The sequence below is a fragment of the Natator depressus genome, chromosome 1 (assembly GCF_965152275.1).
Source record: "Natator depressus isolate rNatDep1 chromosome 1, rNatDep2.hap1, whole genome shotgun sequence".
Taxonomy (NCBI): Eukaryota; Metazoa; Chordata; order Testudines; family Cheloniidae; genus Natator; species Natator depressus.
The window spans coordinates 83,850,997-83,871,138 of NC_134234.1; the positions used below are offsets into that span (position 1 = coordinate 83,850,997).

At 41.1% G+C, this 20,142-nt stretch overlaps 1 long non-coding RNA gene across 1 annotated transcript in view; it reads left to right on the top strand.

Moving 5' to 3' along the window:
- Window positions 1–19,781, top strand: part of LOC141982349 (uncharacterized) — a 72,851-nt gene extending 53,070 nt beyond the window's left edge. The window contains exons 2-3 of the long non-coding RNA XR_012638038.1: window positions 13,519–13,804; window positions 18,918–19,781. This is a non-coding gene — a long non-coding RNA (uncharacterized LOC141982349). The remainder of the gene's footprint in view (window positions 1–13,518; window positions 13,805–18,917) is intronic.
- Window positions 19,782–20,142: the final 361 nt, after the last annotated feature.

The following is a 20,142-nucleotide window of genomic DNA, read 5'->3' on the forward strand; positions in this document are numbered from 1 at the left end:
ACTATAAGAGTTAGAAGGGACCTCAGGAGATCATCTAATCCACCCCCCTGCTCAAAGCAGGCACAATCCCCAATTTTTTTTTGCCCCAGATCCCTAAATGGCTCCTTCAAGGATTGAACTCACAACCCTGGGTTTAGCAGGCCAATGCTCAAACCACTGAGCTATCCACTTTGTTTAGTCTCAAACACATGCAAACACAATAGATTATAGAGCACCCCAAACTGATAATTACCCCTTAGGAATTTGGAACAGTATTTGGGTGATTCAGATGCAGATTTCTGGTAGTCGGCCTTCTGTCTGACCCTGGAGAGCCTTCCAATGTGTCCATGAAGTGATCCGCTTGAGCCAGACCCAACAATTCCCCCCTTATACCCAAAAAGTTACAAAGACATGTCAATCAAAAGTGTTACAAAGCTGACCAAACAATATCAACCATTAGGGAAAAGCAGGAGTTACAAAAATATGTCACTAAAAAAAAAAAAAAATTAAGCAAGCAGTTTCGAGCCATAGTCTGGCAGTTATATTTTCCCATAAGGGCAGTCCTAAAATATAGCCAGACTGTCTGCTTTTCACAGATGTTTACCCCAGCTTATCAGAGAGGGTGTAGAGTCAAGCTGACTTCATGTGATAGCTGCCTATCCTTTCCGGCTTGCCTTAGTTACACTAAGTTCCTGCCCAGGCCTGCTAAATGGCTAAAAGCAACAAGCAGAATAATTGCTAGTCCATCCCAATAATTGTCAGTGGCTAGGACACCTGTCTGGTTGCTGAAATGCCCCTTTACACCAGGAGTCTGAGTCCCGGGCCACCTCGGGCAACAATGCCGATGAAATTGTGGATGAGGAAGAGGAGGAGGAGGAGAATGGGAGACGGGCAAGTGGTGAATACGTTCTCCCCGACAGCCAGGAACTGTTTTTAACCCTGGAGCCCAGCCGGACACAGGACAGAGTGATGGCCGACCATGATGCTGGGCAAGGCATTTCCAAGCAAACTGTTGGGGTTACATGCTATTATATTGTAATCAGAACATTGTATATGTGTAATCAGAACAAAAAGTGAGGTGCAGTGAGTATATGCTTCCCTGTGGCTGTTCCAGCTATCCAAAGGCAGTTCCCTGATAAAAAAAAACTGTTTATGTGTACAGGGATGGCCCAGGAATCCTCCATTAAGATCTCTATGAAACTTTCATGGAGGTACTCCGTAATCCTTTGCAGAAGGTTTCTGGGGAGGGCTGCCTTATTTCTTCCACCATGGTAGGACACTTTCCCACACCATTCCAGTGTTAACTCTGCTGGCATCATTGCAGCACACAGAACAGCAGTATAAGGACCAGATCTGTAGCCAGATGCTTGCAGCTTCTGCTCCTTTGACCACTTCTGTTATCCTCAGGAGACTGATATCACAAAGGGTCACCTAGGGGAAATGGGGGACATTTTCATTACAAGTGCTCATAGCACAAACAATAAAGCATGTGATCCACCAGCCACAGTGAATTCCAAGTCCCTCAACCACACTTTCCCTAACGTGTCATTGCTTTGGTTGGAAGGGATTGCCATCTATTATGAACAGCATTAAGGAAAAGGGGGCAGGGCTTCATGTGCCCCCCCAGGAGCCACCTTGGAAAAAGATGGCAATTTGGGACTCTTAATACTGTCCCCGTTCTCAAGCACTGTCCATATTACTGTGGGGAGGGGGCATTGCTCAACTGTGCTCACAATATGGGTGTGGTGGGTTGCGCCCCCTCCGGGGTGCCATCTGATTTAGGGGTACCAATGAGCCCAGCTGTTCCACCAGACTGGCCTCCCTTACACAGTCCTGTTGAGCCAGGCCTCCAAGCCTCCTCCAGCAAACACACAGGTAGGGACACTCCCAGCTGCAGAAAGACACAGATGCTGAAATCAGCACTGCAAGGGTAGACTTCAGCTAGGGAACTGTCCGGTGCTCAAGTGCACACCCCCTGTGGAGTGTAAACCCAAAATTATACCGCCTTGTGCTGCACAGAGAACTATACAGTGTAAGCTCATGAAATTTGCTCCCTCCCTCAATGTGGAGGAGGATATGCACATCTTTTTGCCCCTCCCAGTTATGAATTCCACAAACTGATTCAGAGAAAACAAAAACAAGTTTATTAACTTCAAAAAATGGATAGTAAGTGATTATAAGGGTTAGCAAACAGATCAAAGCAGATTACCCAGCAAATAAAACAAAAACACAATATAAACTTAAAATATTAAAGAAACTGGTTACAAGTAGTAATTTCTCACCCTAAATGTTGTTTTATGCAGATTGCAGAGTTTCTTAAAGGCAAGCTGCCCTTGCTTGCAGCTAAAAACTCCGGGTATTCCTTTCACAGGCCGGACACCTTTCGAGCATGGGTTCGCTCCTTCTTCCCCTTTGTCTTTGTTTCTTAGATGTTTCCAGCAGTCATCCTGGGCGGGGATTCAGTGAAGAACAATCACCTATTATGTCCTGCCCCTGCCTTAAATAGGTTTTACATATGGCGGGAATCCTTTGTTTTCCAGTGTGTCCTCCCCAAAAGTGGAAAAATACTGGTATTCTATCATGGAGTCCAGTACCAGGTAACATGATCCTGCAGTGTTAAAGCAGCCATGAGTTAAAGGCCGTTTGTAGCATCCCAGGAAGGTGGGAGATTAGCATCTTCAAAGACCCATTGTTCTCCCTAATGGTCCACTGACTTGTCCGCAGCTAGCCAGCCAGACTGATTGCATTCTGGCTGGTGGGCGTCCCCCAGGCGCAAACACTTTTGTAGTACAGATGTACCGTCAATATTCCTAACTTTAGATACAAAAATGATACATGCATACTGTTAGAGAGCTTATTCCTTCACTCTCCCACTTCCCTGGTCCTTCTCGCATGAACAGAGAGCAACAATACCCGAAGTCCGAAGGTGCAAACAATTCGATGTTTATTGGGGTGAACTTCCAGCAAGCTTAAATACAAGTTCCTTTTTCCTTATTTTCGAATCCCAACTTACTTCCTGTTTGCCCCTAATTTATATAGTAATATTCTTAGCTATACCTTAACCAATCATTCTACTGAAATTTAACTGACCAATCCTAACATATTGTAACATGATTAGCTAACCAATTATATCCCACCACTTTAATTAGTTTACACCCAGCAAAATTAATTATACAGCAGAGAGAAATAATCACAGAACCAGACAGAGACCATGCCAATAAACAATAGCAAAGTGGGAAATATAATGACAAAATAATACAGAAGTGAGGATTTCACAACTACATCTATAAAGACATAAGAGTTTCCCAGCTGTGTCTATTGGTAAGTGAGTTCTTACCAGACAGAAAACTATCAACCTCAATTTCCTTTTACATCTTCTAGGCACTTCCCTTTCTCTGGAGGTGATAGGCACTATCAGGACAGGATTGTATTCCTAACAGCCCAATAGCACCTTCTTTCAATGTGACTACTTTGGAATATGAGGATGTGACCGGTCGCTTCCTAGCTTATGGTTGCCTCTGTCGCTTAGCCAAAGGCCTTAGCCTAAGAACAGGGCCTCAGACTGTCACAGTAAGAGAAGGACCTTACACTGGCAGACAGTGATTTTGATTCTTTCTTTTATATCTCTAACTAGCCAAGTGATAAGAATACACCTAAATTCTTAAACAGGGCCTTGGCAGACAGGCCTGAATATCTATATCCTAACACAAACAAATAGGGTAATAATATTCAGCACACCATAACCTTTCAATGATACCTCACATGCCTTATCTTGCACAAAACATATCATAGTTATGTTGAAATCATATTATAACAATATTTATATAAAGTATATGTGTTGTAGTGTCACAGCGGGTTTGCCTCCATCATATTATAACAATATTTATATGAAGTATATGGGTTGTAGTGTCACAGCGGGTTTGTCGTCCATGCCTCAGGGCCATATTCACCATGGTTGGAACAGCAAACTGACTCATGGAATAGCTAGGAATTCTGATTATGTTGTGGTTTGCAGTGAACTGTAATAAGAGGATTTTTTTTTTAATAACAACCTTGCATCAGAAACAATGTATGCGCTGACAATGGTTGGCTTGTGCTCTGCATGCCTTACAGTGGAAAGCATGTCCTTCAGTGCATCCTTCACAATGGGAGAGAGGCTTTCCCAGATTAGAAGGTGGAAAAAGAGGACTGGGATGACATTTTTCAGAGAGATAATGAATGCCTCTGGGACAGCTGAGACCAAGCTCAGAGTCTGGAGGATTTCACCCTCCAAGAAACTGGACCTGGAACTGGAGAGCAGGAGAGTATCCCCAGAGCAGGGGCATTCAAGGCAGGATGAGATGCTGCAGATTATGAAGGACCAATCAGACATTTTAAATTGACTGTCTGAGCTGCAAGAAAAGCTGCTTGAGACTAGACTCCCTCTTAGAGCTGCCTGCAAGCATTTCTCCCCGAAATGTTCCAGGCAGCGGAGAGGGGAACAGTTCAATATCCTTTCCACTCAACCATGGGGAAGGATACAACGAACAGAAGGTGCCTATTCCAAGAACTTTGATGGGCAAGCCATTGCGTTGCTTTTGAAAAAAAGCTGACTTTGTTTCTCCCCTCTTAATGTTATCAGCCCTTTTGCTCAAGTTTACCTTACTTTTTTGTGCTTTCATTTTTTTTGTCTGTGCATAATAAAAGTAAACTCCTTGAGAAAGAAATGTTCTTTATTTATTCCAGTCATGCGGGTAAGGGATGGTTTACAGGGGAGCTAATGTAAAAGAGGGGATGGTTTGGGAAGGCACAACCCAAATAAGCGTCACACATTACTGTGGCGCATTACTGAAATGAGTTTTCAAAGGCTCATGGAGATGAAGAGCCCTTTGCTGGGCTTTTTATTATTGTCCTGGTATCTGGTTGCTCAAAATGAGCTGCCAACCGATTTACTTCCACACCCCCCTCTGGCAAAAAACTTTTCTCCCTTTGCCTCACAGATATTATGGAGCACACAGAAGGTAGCATTAACAATGGGGATATTGCTTTCACGGAGGCCTAAACTAGTAAGCAAGCTGCACCAGCAACCTTTTAAGTGTCCAAAGGCACATTCCACCACCACTCTGCACTTGCTCATCCTATTGTTGAACTGCTCCTTACTCCTGTCCAGGTGACTGGTGCACGGCTTCATGAGCTATGGGAAGAAGGGGTAGGCTGGGTCTCCCAGGATCATGAATTCAACATCATCAACGGTTATTTTGCAATTCAGAAAGAAAGTCCCTGCTTGCATTTTTCTGAACAGACCTGTGGTCTAAAAAGATGCACACATCATGCACTTTTCCTGACCTCGCACATTGATGTGAGTGAAATGCCCCCTGTGATCCACCAGCATGTGCAACACCACTGAAAAGAATCCCTTTCAGTTTATGTACTCTTTGGCAATGTGGCCTGGTGCCAATATAGGGATATGAGTGCCATCTATCACCCCACCACAGTTAGGGAACCCCATCACAGCAGATACACCCAATATGTCGTACATATTGCCCAGAGTCACTACTCCTCTCAGCAGAACCTCCCATACTGGATTTACCAACTCCGAATTGATTGCCCACTGACCAGTAACAGTCTGGCATCACAACTTCCATAGAGCAATCGCCACTCACTTCTCCACTGTCAGAGCAGCTCTCACTTTAGTTTCAGAGTAGCAGCCGTGTTAGTCTGTATTCACAAAAAGAAATGGAGTACTTGTGGCACCTTAGAGACTAACAAATTTATTTGAGCATAAGCTTTTGTGAGCTACAGCTCACTTCATCGGAGCTCACGAAAACTTATGCTCGAATAAATTTGTTAGTCTCTAAGGTGCCACAAGTACTCCTTTTCTTCTCACTTTAGTGTTGCTGCACTTCAAGACTGAGGAAAGCTCTGCACAAAGTTCCTGGAAAGTGGCCTTCCACATTCAAAAGTTCTGCAGCCACTGCTTGTCAACACATAGCTGCATAATGATGAGGTCCGACCAGTCAGTGATTGTTTCCCAGGACCAGAAATGGTGCTCCAACATGTTCAGCTGATGGGTGACTGCCACCAGCAACAGAGAATTTTTCATTCTATGGCTTGCAGCAGGGCAGTTTACATGAGATCGCAATGTTCTGCACGGTGGCTCCTGTCTCAGCTATGAAAATGTGCAGGATAAGGTGCAAGGTGTTTGTAATGATCACAACAAGAGTGCACAGTTGAGCAGCGTCCATACTTTTTATGCTATGGTGTACATGCAGCTACACCAGGCTTTTGAAAAAAGGATACAAAAAAACAACAACATGGGTTGTTTGCCATTGATATCAGTGAAGGGAGGGAGGAAAGTTCATCATAGGAGGCCAAAGCCACGTTTCCATTATCACCAGTGTCCATCTTTTAGTCCTATGAGGCATTGCAAGCCCTCCCAAAACCTCCTGTGGCTAGTTGCACTGTGGGATATCTACCCACAAAGCACTGCTCTGTGCATCAATGCAAGCGCTGCTAGTGAGGACACACTCCACTGAGAGAATGAGTGTGGTGTGGACATGCACAATCGATTTAATTAATTCAGAGGCTCAATGTCAACTTACACAAAGTCGACTTAATTTTGTAGTGTAGACATGCCCTTAAGTGTTTATGTTTTGCTTAAAGGCATGCTTTCCATCTATAGTGATACTTTGATTGAGGTGATTTTGATTGTGTAGATACTTTGTACTCAATTATCTTTGTAAATTCAACCATATATAATTTTCTAGAAATTTTTGGTTTTAGACACTACTTTTAATACCGGATAGGTATATGTCTCATAAGGAGCCAAAATACTTTTCTGGGTAGAAATAATTGGTGAGGAAGAAATAGTGGGTATGGGTCAGAGGGAAGGTTTGACACCTTGATGAACATATGTTTAAATAAAGTTAGGCTTTTCCCCATTCTTTACTTAAATACATTACAATGTGTGGAATATGGATCAGCACAAGGAGAAAATGAACACCTGGAGGTTAGTTAAAGGTCAGTTCAGAACTAAAGTACAGGTGAGAAAAAAGACGGTGAATGTGGAGCATATCCAAATAAAGAGATAATGAGGTGTATCGGTGGACTGAGTAGTACTGGAAGCTGTGTGAAGGGCAAAAGTACAGGGCATAATTGCATGAGATGAGATAAGTTGATTGCAACATTCTAATTTGTGTGCAGAATGTAGAAAGGAGACTGTTTGTAGTCTTGCTCCTGGAAGGGTCATAGTTCTGGTGAACAGGCTGCAGGTGTTGAGGGGAGGAGGGTGAAGCAATTGGGTGGTGGAGATGGAAGAGTTTTTGATGGTTTGATGCAATCAATTTTATTACAGGTGTTGGGTTTTTTTTTAATTTTGTGTCAATTATTATTTAATTTATGTAATTTGGTATATGGAATTTTAAGAAGATGGGATTGGGACATTTTATAAATTGCAATAAATGAACAAATACATGATATAATCCCCTCAGATTCACTCTGTGCCCATGCTGACATTAAAAATAACAAAACTAAATTTACCAGTAAACTACTGGTCTACATTAGAGGTGATTTATAAAATGATGTACTGCAAACTACTCATGGTAAGAGTGTACATGTGCGTAATGGAACCTAAGTCTACAGGACCCAAAGGCTTTTTCTACAGTAGAAATGTGCACCACTTTAAACTGGCTTTAAAATAAAGTCCTTGGTGCAAAATGGTTCTGTATAGGCAAGGACTAAATATATTTAAGTGCATCTGCATTAAGATTGTGCACCAGTTTAACTAAATCAATTTAAAAATCAATTTAAACTGGTACACTTCTCTAATATAGATATGGTCTCTGTTGCTGTCCTGTACACACGAAAGATGCCAAGCAGTTCTGAGGTTTAACATAAGTTTGGGGTAGTCAGCTTACTCTTGTGGTTGGCCCTCATTTTTATAGACTATTATTAATACACACTGAGAGACTGAAAGAGAAGAGCATAAATTACAGTATTACCAACACCAAGCATTCAAAAATTATAAGTCTGGCTTAAAAATCATGAGATTTAAATAAATATATATGAATGCTGGATTTTTTTTTTAATTTGCCTTTTGAGTTTTAAGTCTTTAGTGTTCAGTCATGTCATTTTCTTCAAGCTTTTCCCCACAATCAAAGGAGCCAGAAGCTTACTTTTGGAGTGAGGGGAATTTCAGTGAAAACTGCATCTCACACAATTGCAGTACTTCAGGAGCAGGGGCTTTCAGAAAAACAGCACATATCATAAGACCTGTAATAAACTTGCAAAAGTTACACCAACTGAGATTTTACTTGACCAAGTGGGAAAAGTTCAGATGTGTAAGTTATGTGTTGGTAAATGTGTGTGAGTAAGATAATGTAATTGGCATAATTTATGGGCTAAGAGAAACAGAAAAAAGTGTAAGTATCACCAAATTAGACTGCCCTCTGAATTTAACATAATGTTACTCTTCTCCAGTCACTGAAACCTGAACTTCAATGCTTTGCACATTTTCTAGTGTATCTTTGTGTATGTATCTTTTTGTGTGTTTAACCTTCAACAAAAATATGGCACTGCTGGTTCTAGTCAGATTGATATCACTGTTGTGTATCTTGCAAACTCTTAACTGAGAACTTAACTGCTCGTTCAGTTAAGGAAAACTTGGGAGTAATGTGCTTAACTGGAATTTGTTCTAGGAAAACTGGCAAGCATATTGTGTTTCTTCTTTTAAAGTGAAAAACTATGTCTACACTACAGCTTATGTCTGCATAACATATTATTCGGGAGGGGAGAAGGGAGACAGAGACTCCCCTTGGGATAACAAGCCTGGTACATATCAATTTCTTTGTTAAATTGACGAACTCGTGTACGCTTGCAGCGTCCAGCAGACACTGCAAGACGGAGTTTCCTAGGGTTATGTCTGGGACTGGAGATATTGGCTAGTGTCATTTGGTTGCACAATCCAAGGAGCAGCTTACATTCCAGAGGCTGTGCGTGAACAGCCCAGGAGTAGGGGTTCTCACAGCAGAGCAGCATGAGGCTTTCTCCCAGAGTCAAGGATTGGAGTGACCTAGCAGATCACCGGTCCAGATAACACCAGAGGGGAAAATCACAGAGTTAATTAAGAATTACTATCAGGAATACAGGAGTACTAGGAGTTTAATAATTGTATTCTATTATTATATCTAGGTTTGTCACAATTATGTCACTTCCAAAATGTATTATTATGAGATTTTACTTTGAAATTCTCACTGAAATATCAAAATATACACTGGTTTCAGAGTAGCAGCCATGTTAGTCTGTATTTGCAAAAAGAAAAAGAGTACTTGTGGCAACTTAGAGACTAACACATTTATTTGAGCCTAAGCTTTCGTGAGCTACAGCTCACTTCATCGGATGCATTCTGATGAAGTGAGCTGTAGTTCACAAAAGCTTAGGCTCAAATAAATTTGTTAGACTCTAAAATATATACTGTTTGACAGTCAGTTTTGGGGAATATATTAAACACAGTTTAAATTGCAGTCTAAACTTCAGAATTTGGATTTATATATGTCTGGCTTATGGTGGCAACACTGTATAGTGCAGAACAACCCACAGTAGAGGCAAGAAATGGTAGAATAGCCTCTTAAACAAATTGAATGCATCCGATGAAGTGAGCTGTAGCTCACGAAAGCTTAGGCTCAAATAAATTTGTTAGTCTCTAAGGTGCCACAAGTCCTCCTTTTCTTTTTGCGGATACAGACTAACACGGCTGCTACTCTGAAACCCTAAACAAATCATGTGACTTATAAATAAGACTCATATTTTAGAATATAAATAGATATTTATATTTGCTACAGAAAGGAATCAACCAGTAAATACCAATGGAATATGAAGAGCAGTTTTTGTGACAAGATACTTAACTGTACTTCAAAAGGCTAGGCTATGTTTTTATTCTAAATAGTTCTTATTCATGGCACAGTGTCAATATTAGAGCTGCATTAAACTTTTTTTATACTGTACAGGCAAATCATGTCAAAAGCATAGTCTTGCTCAGCTGATTCACAAATGTAGTCTCATTAAAATCAATGGGACTGCTCATCTGAGTGGAGTGAGTAGGATTTACCCTACAACACATACAGGTAATTAAATTCTACACAGTTTAATAAAACCATATTTATCCCACATTTTTATGCTACACAGGCAATTTGCAGAGAAAGAAAGAAAAAAGACTAAATTCCAAGGACTTAAATGGAGGTTCTTCCAGGTGGTGCTCAATCTGAGACAATTGCTGAGACAATCTATTATTTTAGTATTTAAATAATATATTTTCTTTTAGGCACATGTACAATTTAAATCAGTATTTTGAGGTTATAAAATATAATATATATAATTTTATATAAAATATAAAATCTTTCTATTTCTTAACAGTTTGTTAATTATTCCTTTTTTCATACAGTGCAATGTAACAATGTGCCAAGTTGTAATATGCATCTTCCAACTGTGTTAAACTAATGATACAAAAATGAAATCACATCACTATCAAGTATTATTAGTGCTTTAAGCTCCTCTTTGTTTTATTAACCATTGTACAGGTGTGAACTTTCTATGTGTAATAATTGGAAGGTTAGGTGAAATTAAACAGTTATTTTGATACAAATATCAGAATTTTCATTAGAATAGATCAGCTATTTCTTCAGTGAAGTTCCATTAAGTAATGATTCAGCTTTTATGTTTAGGCTTAATTGGTGCTGTTTTCCACAGCTTGATCATCTCTTCAGTTAGATTTTCCATCGATGTTGTTACATCAGTATCTTAAAATGATGTCAAGTGTGACAAAAGGTGATAGCACCTGTTAAAATCAGATGATTTCATCATAGCTCAGTTTTACAGTAGCACGACTCATTATATCACTTTATTACTTCTCTCTGTAGTGTAATGGGGATTGTAAAAAAAAAGAGAGAAAGAGGGAGCGCATGAGCTCAGTCTACCCCTTTTACTTCTCCAGCTTAACAATATGGCTGGCAGCTTATTTAGTCTACAGAAGAAAAGAATGAGGGGGGATTCAATAATATCCTTCAACTGCCTGCAGCAGGGTTCCAAAGAGGGTGGAGCTATGCTGTTCTCAGTGGTGGCAGATGACAGAACTAGGAGCAATGGTCTCAAGTTGCAGTTGAGGAGGTCTAGGTTGTATATTAGGAAATACTATTTCACTAGGAGGGTGGTGAAGCACTGGAATGGATTTCCTAGGTAGAATATCCATCCTTAGAGGTTTTTAAGGCCAGCTTGACAGGATCCTGGCTGGGAGGATTTAGTTGGGGTTGGTCCTGCTGTGAGCAGGGGGTTGGACTAGATACATCCTGAGGTCTCTTCCAACCCTAATCTTCTATGATTCTATGATTCTAAGTGTTAGAACCATTAGAGAAGGTGAGACCTCATCTGCAGTACTGTGTGCAATTCTGGTCTCCTATCTTTAAGAAAGATGAATTCAAAGTGGAACAGGTGCAGAGAAGGGCTACTAGGATGCTCCAAAGAATGGAAAACTTATCTTATGAGAGAAGACTCAAAGAGCTGGTTTTGTTTAGCTTAACCAAAACAATGCTGAGGGGAGATATGATTGCTCTTTATAAATACATCAAAGGGATAAAATCCAGGGAGGGAGAGTAGTTATTTAAGTTAAGCACCAATGTTGACACAAGAACAAACACATATAAACTGGCCATCAACAAGTTTAGGTTTGAAATTAGGCGAAGGTTTCTAACCATCAGAGGATTGAAGTTCTGGGGCAGCCTCTCAAGGGGAGCAATAGGGGCAAAAAAACCCTCACTGGCTCCAAAACTGAGCTAGATAAGTTTATGGAGGGGATGATATGACTGGATTGCCTACAAAAATCCCCAACGGCTGTAAGACGGAACACTAGATGGGGAGGACTCTGAGTTACTACAGAGAATTCTTTCCCAGGTATATTCCTGGTGGGTCTTGCCCACATGCTCAAGGTCTATTTGATCTCTATATTTGGGGTCAGAGAGGAATTTCCCCCTGAGTCACATTGGCATAGACCCTCGGGGGTATTTTAACCTTCTTCTGCAGCTAGGGAATTCAACTTCACTTGAAAGTTTCAGCTAGTGTAAATGGTGAATTCTCTGTAACTTGAAGTCTTTAAATCATGAATTGAGGGCTTTAGTAACTCAGATAGAGGTATAGGTCAATTCCAGGAGTGGGTGGGTGAGGTTCTATGGCCTGCAATGTGCAGGAGGTCAGACTAGATGATTATGATGGTTCCTTCTGACTTTAGTAAGAGTATCTGACTAAGAATATACATTACAATTTTAAAACTAACCGGTATCCCTTAAGTGACTTGCCACAAGCTTTCAGAACATGATAGTATTAGAGCTGAGTGTATCTAATATTTATTTAATTTTCTTTCTTGATATAGAAATTAGACACAGTGCTCCTATCCATACTTTTAAATCATGGCTAATGTGCATATGCAACATTTTGACACAATACTAAACACTTACATTGATATAAATACCCAAATCCAGTTGCTTCCTAAACTATTTTACCTATATGTGAAAGCACTATAAACTTGCTTTCACATATGCTGAGCATTAATGACTGGATAATTTGATTACTATCAATCACATTTGTGTCTGAGGAAGCTAAGGTACTATGATTAAGATATTTATTTATTTATTTATTTGTATTATTGTACAGTGTAGGATCCCTAGTTATGGACCAGGATCCATTGCACGAAGTGTTGTTTAAACACAGAAAAACAAACAAACAAACAGACAGACAGACAGACAGACAGACAAGTATGTTGTCCCTGTCCCAAAGAGTTTATAATGTTAGTATAGGACAAGAGATGACCAATGGTTGTAGACAGACAGATGGGTGAGTACAAGGAAACAATGCAACAATATTGTATACATAGACAAGACAGATACCGGGTGGAGGAAAGGGTAGAACACACAAGCAGAGAAAACAATGTGATAGCAGCAAATGGCATGTTAATTCAAAGATTTTTTAAAATTTTATTTTATGTATTTATTTGGTGGGAGCTCCTAGGAGGGGGTAAGCTAAATGTAAAGAAAAGGGAAGGGGACTAAGAGGAACAAGGCAGAGTAGAAGAGGGTAGGAGTGAAGCGGAGGTGAAGAGACTGTGAGGGAAATGAAGGGGAATGAGGAGGGTTGGAGCAAACAACCAATCAGCACACAACAGAGAAAGTCAGAGAATGTTCTACACTTTTGACTGGAATGTCCGGAAGTCCAAAGATCCCATCTTTGGCTGCTTCTGCTCCTTCCAGCTGAAATGTCTGTCTGGCTCCTCTCTGCAGTTATCCCCAAGGCCATATGGCAAGGGGGAAGGGAGGCACCACCTGAGTCCTAGCACCCCTAGAGTCTGTGTGTGGGGTCCCTCCTGCACAATTCTGGGGTGCTGGGGTAAGCTTAAGATAAGGGTAAGCAAATGTTATACCTCAGAGCATAAGATAATTTCCTACTTGGTCTGAGTCAAGAAGCGGTTAAGTGCTTGTTTTTGTTTTGTTTTAAATTGTTTTTTCCTTGTGTTTGTTCTAGATTCCCCTTATGCTTTGATGGGGAGATGCAGAAAGAGAGAATTGCCTTCTTCGCTGTGAGCCTGAATCTTCCAACCTTATTCACAATGGCTGAACAGTAGCTCACTCTACCACGCAGCTCGTTGATTTCTAACTCCTTTTAGAAACAGCCCCATTTGGTTGCTTTTTGGCTTCATTGAAGTGCTACTCAGCATTAGTAAAGATTGAAGAATTGAGCTCCGAAGCATTCAGTATTAATCATTGACCCAGGCAAAATTCTAAAGCAGAGGGGAAAGCAGTCAGTGCAGGTATGCTAAATGATGAGTACTCTGCAATATTGCACAGTGCCCAAAGCGTGCTGTGCACTTTGCAAACACGAGACCTGATCCCTACACCCTTACTCATGCCAAGTAGAACCTTACCTTGAAAATAGTCCCATTGGTTTCAATGGCACTTGACATAAAGTAAAGTGCTGTTCAACATGAGTTATGAGAGAAGATACAGTCCCTACCCAAATATAAAGAATTGTATGTTTAGTGCAAAAAGAAAAGGAGTACTTGTGGCACCTTAGAGACTAACCAATTTATTTGAGCATAAGCTTTCGTGAGCTACAGCTCACTTCATCTGATGCATAAAGTGGAAAATACAGTGGGGAGATTTATATACACACAGACCATGAAAAAATACACATTGTAAGGAGAGTGATCACTTAAGATGAGCTATTACCAGCAGGAGAGTGGGGTGGGGGGACAGAAAACCTTTTGAAGTGATAATCAAGGTGGGCCATTTCCAGCACATTTCCAGAAGTTTACAAAAATGTCTGAGGAACAGTGGCAGCGGGGGGGGAGGGAGGGAGGGGAAGGAATAAACAAGGGGAAATAGTTTTACTTAGTATAATGACTCAACCACTCCCAGTCTCTATTCAAGCCTAAGTTAATTGTATCCAATTTGCAAATTAATTCCAATTCAGCAGTCTCTCGTTGGAGTCTGTTTTCGAAGTTTTTTTGTTGAAGGATAGTCACTTTGAGATCAGAAATCGAGTAACCAGAGAGATTGAAGTGTTCTCCGACTGGTTTATGAATGTTATAATTCTTGACATCTGATTTGTGTCCATTTATTCTTTTACGTAGAGACTGTCCAGTTTGGCCAATGTACATGGCAGAGGGGCATTGCTGGCACATGATGGCATATATCACATTGGTAGATGTGCAGGTGAACGAGCCTCTGATAGTGTGGCTGATGTGATTAGGCCCTATGATGGTGTCTCCTGGTTCGCTGCTCCAGGCCAATGGGGGCTGCTGGAAGTGGCGTGGGCCGAAGGACATACTGGCCGCTGCTTCCAGAAGCTCCCATTGGCCTGGAGCAGCGAACCGCGGTCACTGGGAGCCGTGATCGGCCGAACCTGGGGACGCGGCAGGTAAACAAACCGGCCCGGCCCGCCAGAGGCTTTCCCTGCACAAGCGGTGGAACAAGTTGGGGAACCACTGGTTTAGTATATACAAGGATTGCAAAAGAAACTGTCTTGTAGTTAACTATTTTGTGCCAGATTTTCATACTCTTATCCCATAGGTAGTTCCACTTCTTTCCATTGGATATGGGGCATAATAAAACACTACTCATTGTGAGTAAGGGTTATGGAATCTGGTCCATATGTGTTTTGGAATGTTTGTATATTGATTTCTATGTTGTTCAGAATACCATCTTCATTGTTTTCCCTTTGGAAAGTCAAAACTATAATGTCAGTATAAAAAATCAGACATAATGTCAGTATAAAACAGCAAATATAAGTTTATCTTTGCCCACCCCACAGGACTGAAAGAAATTTACATTCTCTCAGTTTCGATAACCTTCATTGATAAGGTTATAAGATCATTCCTCTCTCTTTAAATTTGTTTGTTGTGTTACTCCACTGAAACAGCATTAGTCGGGGTCACACAGGAGTGCTTGTTTATAGTAAAGCAGCTTTGGCTGTTGCCCTGCCAACGTTCCCTTTAGGAGATAATCGGCTAAACAGCTTCCTATCAAAGAAGAAAAGAGGATAATACTTGGTAAGGAAGAAAGTGAGTGAGTGATCCACAGACAAAAAATAACCGAAAGGGGGGAAACTGCCAACTGGGAAGAGGTGTTTTAAACAACACCAAGCAAGCCTTAAGTCACAGCTCTAACAACAGCAGGTATGGACAGTTCTTAAAAAGAACAATAACAAAATCTGATGGTTTCAATAGTACAACTCTGTCCCTGAAAGGATTTTTCAGACTATATTGGTATAGACTGAACAGTTAAAGGTAGATGGAGATCCCCAAGACAGTTCATTTGGATGAACAGATGCACTCCATATATCCTAGAACAGTGGTTCCCAAACTTGTTTTGCCACTTGTGCAGGGAAAGCCCCGGCGGGCCGGGCCGGTTTGTTTACCTGCCGCGTCCGCAGGTTCGGCCGATCGCAGCTCCCAGTGGCCGCGGTTTGTCACTCCAGGCTGGAAGCATTAAAACTTTAATGCCTATGACACCATGTCTTTGGTCTTGATCCCCCCTCTCCCAAAAGGGGGTAAACCCCTCCCCTGAACAGCTAGAGAAAATGATCTGAGGAGACAAATGTGGGCATTTCTTGGGCAGGGTTTCAGGGCTGAACACATGATGGCTTTCAGGCACAGCCCCAGGCTTATTGTCCCCTTCTGTATGTTCACAGGGCTCCCTCTGGCCAGGTGCCAGTGCAGGATGTTGTGCTGGATTCTGACAGCCTCCCCCCACATCATAGAGGTGGAGAGTTGGATCTTCCACCTCAGTAGCACCCTGGGCTGCAGGAGGAGGTGTAGCTTGAGGAGGAGGTGCCAGTTCCTGGACACTAGCAATGGCTATTGGGGCAATTGGAACCAGAATCTGTTCCACCACCATTTGTACCAGGGACTGCAACAGGGCATGATCCCAGTCTCTTTGGGCAAGCTCCTGTTCCCTATTCCATGCATTCTGCTCCAGGAACCAGACCATTGCTGACTCCAGCCTCTGGAAAAAAAAAACATTCCTTCCACTTAACAGCCCAGTCCACTCTTTCCATCATAAAGTCAAACTGCTCCTGGCTCCTTCTGTTAGAGCCAACGAGTAGGTCCTCAAGTGTCCTTATCCATCTGCCCCGACTGTCCCTGTGCTGTTACTCCTAGTTCTAGGACTGAATGATTTCAACCTCCTCAGCCGACGGTCCTGCCAAATCAATCACAAGAGCAGCATCCATATTTCTTCTTTCCTTTCAAAATGAGTAAAAAAATCCTCCCATTTAACACAACTTTGCTGTTGAAGACCACAATATAGATATTTTTCAGCATTTCAGGAATGCCATAGATTCAATATGTGTAATGACTCAGCCAGAGGGGCATTGCTGGCACATGATGGCATATATCACATTGGTAGATGTGCAGGTGAACAAGCCCCTGATGGCATGGCTAATGTGATTAGGTCCTATGATAGTGACATGCCCCTCTGCCAGGTACATTGGCCAAACCGAACAGTCTCTACACAAAAGAATAAATAGACACAAATCTGACATCAGGAATCATAACATTCAAAAACCGGTAGGAGAACACTTCGACCTCTCTGGCCATTCAGTAAAAGATTTAGGGGTGGCACTTTTGCAACAGAAAAGCTTCAAAAACAGACTCCAATGAGAAACTGCTGAGCTTGAATTAATATGCAAACTAGATACCATTAACTTGGGTTTGAATAGAGACTGGGAGTGGCTGGGTCATTACACATATTGAATCTATTTCCCTATGTTAAGTATCCTCACACCTTCTTGTCAACTGTCTAAATGGGCCATCCTGATTATCACTACAAAAAGTTTTTTTCTCCTGCTGATAATAGCTCATCTTAACTAATTAACCTCTTACAGTTTGTATGGCAACTTCCACCTTCTCTGTATGTATATATATATCTTCTTACTATATGTTCCATTCTATGCATCCGATGAAGTGGGCTATTGCCCACGAAAGCTTATGCTCTAATAAATTTGTTAGTCTCTAAGGTGCCACAAGTACTCCTGTTCTTTTATTTAAAATGAGGCTCAATCCTGTGAAGTGCTGGAAGGTATAATTCAGGACACTACCTCACATGACTGGGCTCAAACTGATGTTCCCAAACTAGCTGCATCAAAGGAGCATGATTTTAAAAAGTTTTATTTATTCATCTATTTATTTATTTATTTATGCAATTTAATTCCATGTTTGCTGAAGACAGCTGCTGCCTGACACAGTATTGAACAACCTAAATTAGAACAGTATTTTCAGGTGGAATTTTGCAAATTATCTGGCTCTTACATTAGAAAAGGAAGCACATCTGACCATTTTAAATACAGGATCAAGCACTAATTTATTGACTATTTCTGCTTCCATAGTTCCTACAATAAATCATTATTACCATAATCCACAGCAGTACATATTATTTGGAATTTCTACAGTGTTAGTCCCTTTACATAAGAACAGCCATACTGGGTCAGACCAAAGGCCCTTCTAACCCAGTACCCTGTCTTCTGACAGTGGCCAATGCCAGGTGATTCAGAGGGAACGAACAGAACAGGTAATCATCAAGTGATCCATCTCCTGTCGCTCATTCCCAGATTCTGGCAAAAAGCGGTTAGGGACTCCATCCCTGCCCATCCTTGCTAGTAGCCATTGATAGACCTATCCTCCATTAATTTATCTAGCTCTTTTTCGAACCCTGTTATAGTCTTGGCCTTCAGAACATTCTTTGGCAAAGAGTTGCACAGGTTGACTGTGTGTTGTGTGAAGAAATACTTCCTTTTGTTTGTTTTAAACCTGCTATCTATTCATTTCATTTGGTGATCCCTTTTGTTTGCAGATGTGTGAGTGTGTATCTGCTTGTTGAATGGGTTAAAAGACTGTTCATTTGCCAAACATGGTGAACGCTTAATATATCCATCTGTTTCTCCTGAAGCATTTATATGGCTAACATGTACTTTATTTTGTTCATTCCAGAATAAGCATCCCACTCATTTCTTTGCTGGACATAACAGACTGCTATAGTAACTGTAATCAGCATTATGTGGAGATAAATAATCTTCTGCATAAATTTTGGGCATGTATATATAGGTTTACATTAGAAACTGAGGGGAATAAAAATTGTAATGGATAAGTAAGATTTCATTTGCTTTTCGTTGTTAATTCATCATAACAGTAAAAGTGGATGAGAAGATTTTATTCTTGAGCTGATAAATCTTCATGGCAATTCTACAAGGCAGATTATTATATACACACATGTGGCCTTCCCACAGCAATTAGAATCTTTCCTAAACAAATGCAGCCAACTTCTAAATGAACCTAAGTTTTATATTTTTAGAGTTTCTAGTCCATATGGTGTGTAAAAGTCTAGTTGTGAGTTTATACTGATGCAATGTCTCTCTGTTCTTCGTAGCTTTCCAAACTGTAGCAGAATGAAAACTGATCAAAATCTGGAGGGTGGACTGGAACAGAAAAAGGAAGGGAAGAAGACAGAGCAGGATCTCACGTATATCAACTCGGGGTCCTTGCTGGTACAGCACAGATGGTCAGGCAGCCCCACTGATGTACTGAGTCCTGGGTGTCACAAAGAATGACAGTCTCTGTAGCGAAGCAGAGGCCTGTCTGCCTTCCTATGGGGAATACCCCCAAAATCCATGCTTTTGCTTCCCAAAGACTCTCTTTTTAAGAACCTCTAAAAGGGGATGATGGGCAGAATAGGCTACAATCTCATTATGTAGTCCAATAAGCCTAATTTCTGAGACAACAGTTTTGGTCCATTCTCCTCTTATTTACAAATCAGAGCCTCAATGCAGTCCTTGAATTATATCAGCACCCCATTGTTATATACTGTCATAAATATAAAGGGAAGGCTAACCACTTTTAAATCCCTCCTGGCCAGAGGAAAAGCCCTTTCACTTGTAAAGGGTTAAGAAGCTAAGACAACCTCACTGGCACCTGACCAAAATGACCAATGAGGAGACAAGATACTTTAAAAGCTGGAGGTCGGGGAGAAACAAAGCCTTTCTCTCTGTCTGTGTGTTGTTTTTGCCAGGACCAGAGCAGGAATGCAGGTTAGAACTCCTGTAAAGGGTTAATAAGCAATCTAGTTAGATATGCGTTGGATTCTGTTTTGTTTAAATGGCTGATAAAATAAGTTGTGCTGAATGGAATGTATATTCCTGTTTTTGTGTCTTTTTGTAACTTAAGGTTTTGCCTAGAGGGATTCTCTGTGTTTTGAATCTGATTATCCTGTAAGGTATTTACCATCCTGATTTTACAGAGGTGATTCTTTTACTTTTTCTTTAATTAAAATTTTTGTTTTAAGAACCTGATTGCTTTGTCCTTGTTCTTAAGATCCAAGGGTTTGGGTCTGTGTTCACCTATGCAAATTGGTGAGGATTTTTAACAAGCCCTCCCCAGGAAAGGGGGTGTAGGGTTTGGGAGGATTTTGTGGGGAAAGACATTTCCAAGCAGGCTCTTTCCCTGTTATATATTTGTTAGACGCTTGGGTGTGGCAACAATAAAGTCCAAGGGCAAAAGGTAAAATAGTTTGTACCTTGGGGAAGTTTTAACCTAAGCTGGTAAAAATAAGCTTAGGGGATTTTTCATGCAGGTCCCCACATCTGTAGAGTTCAGAG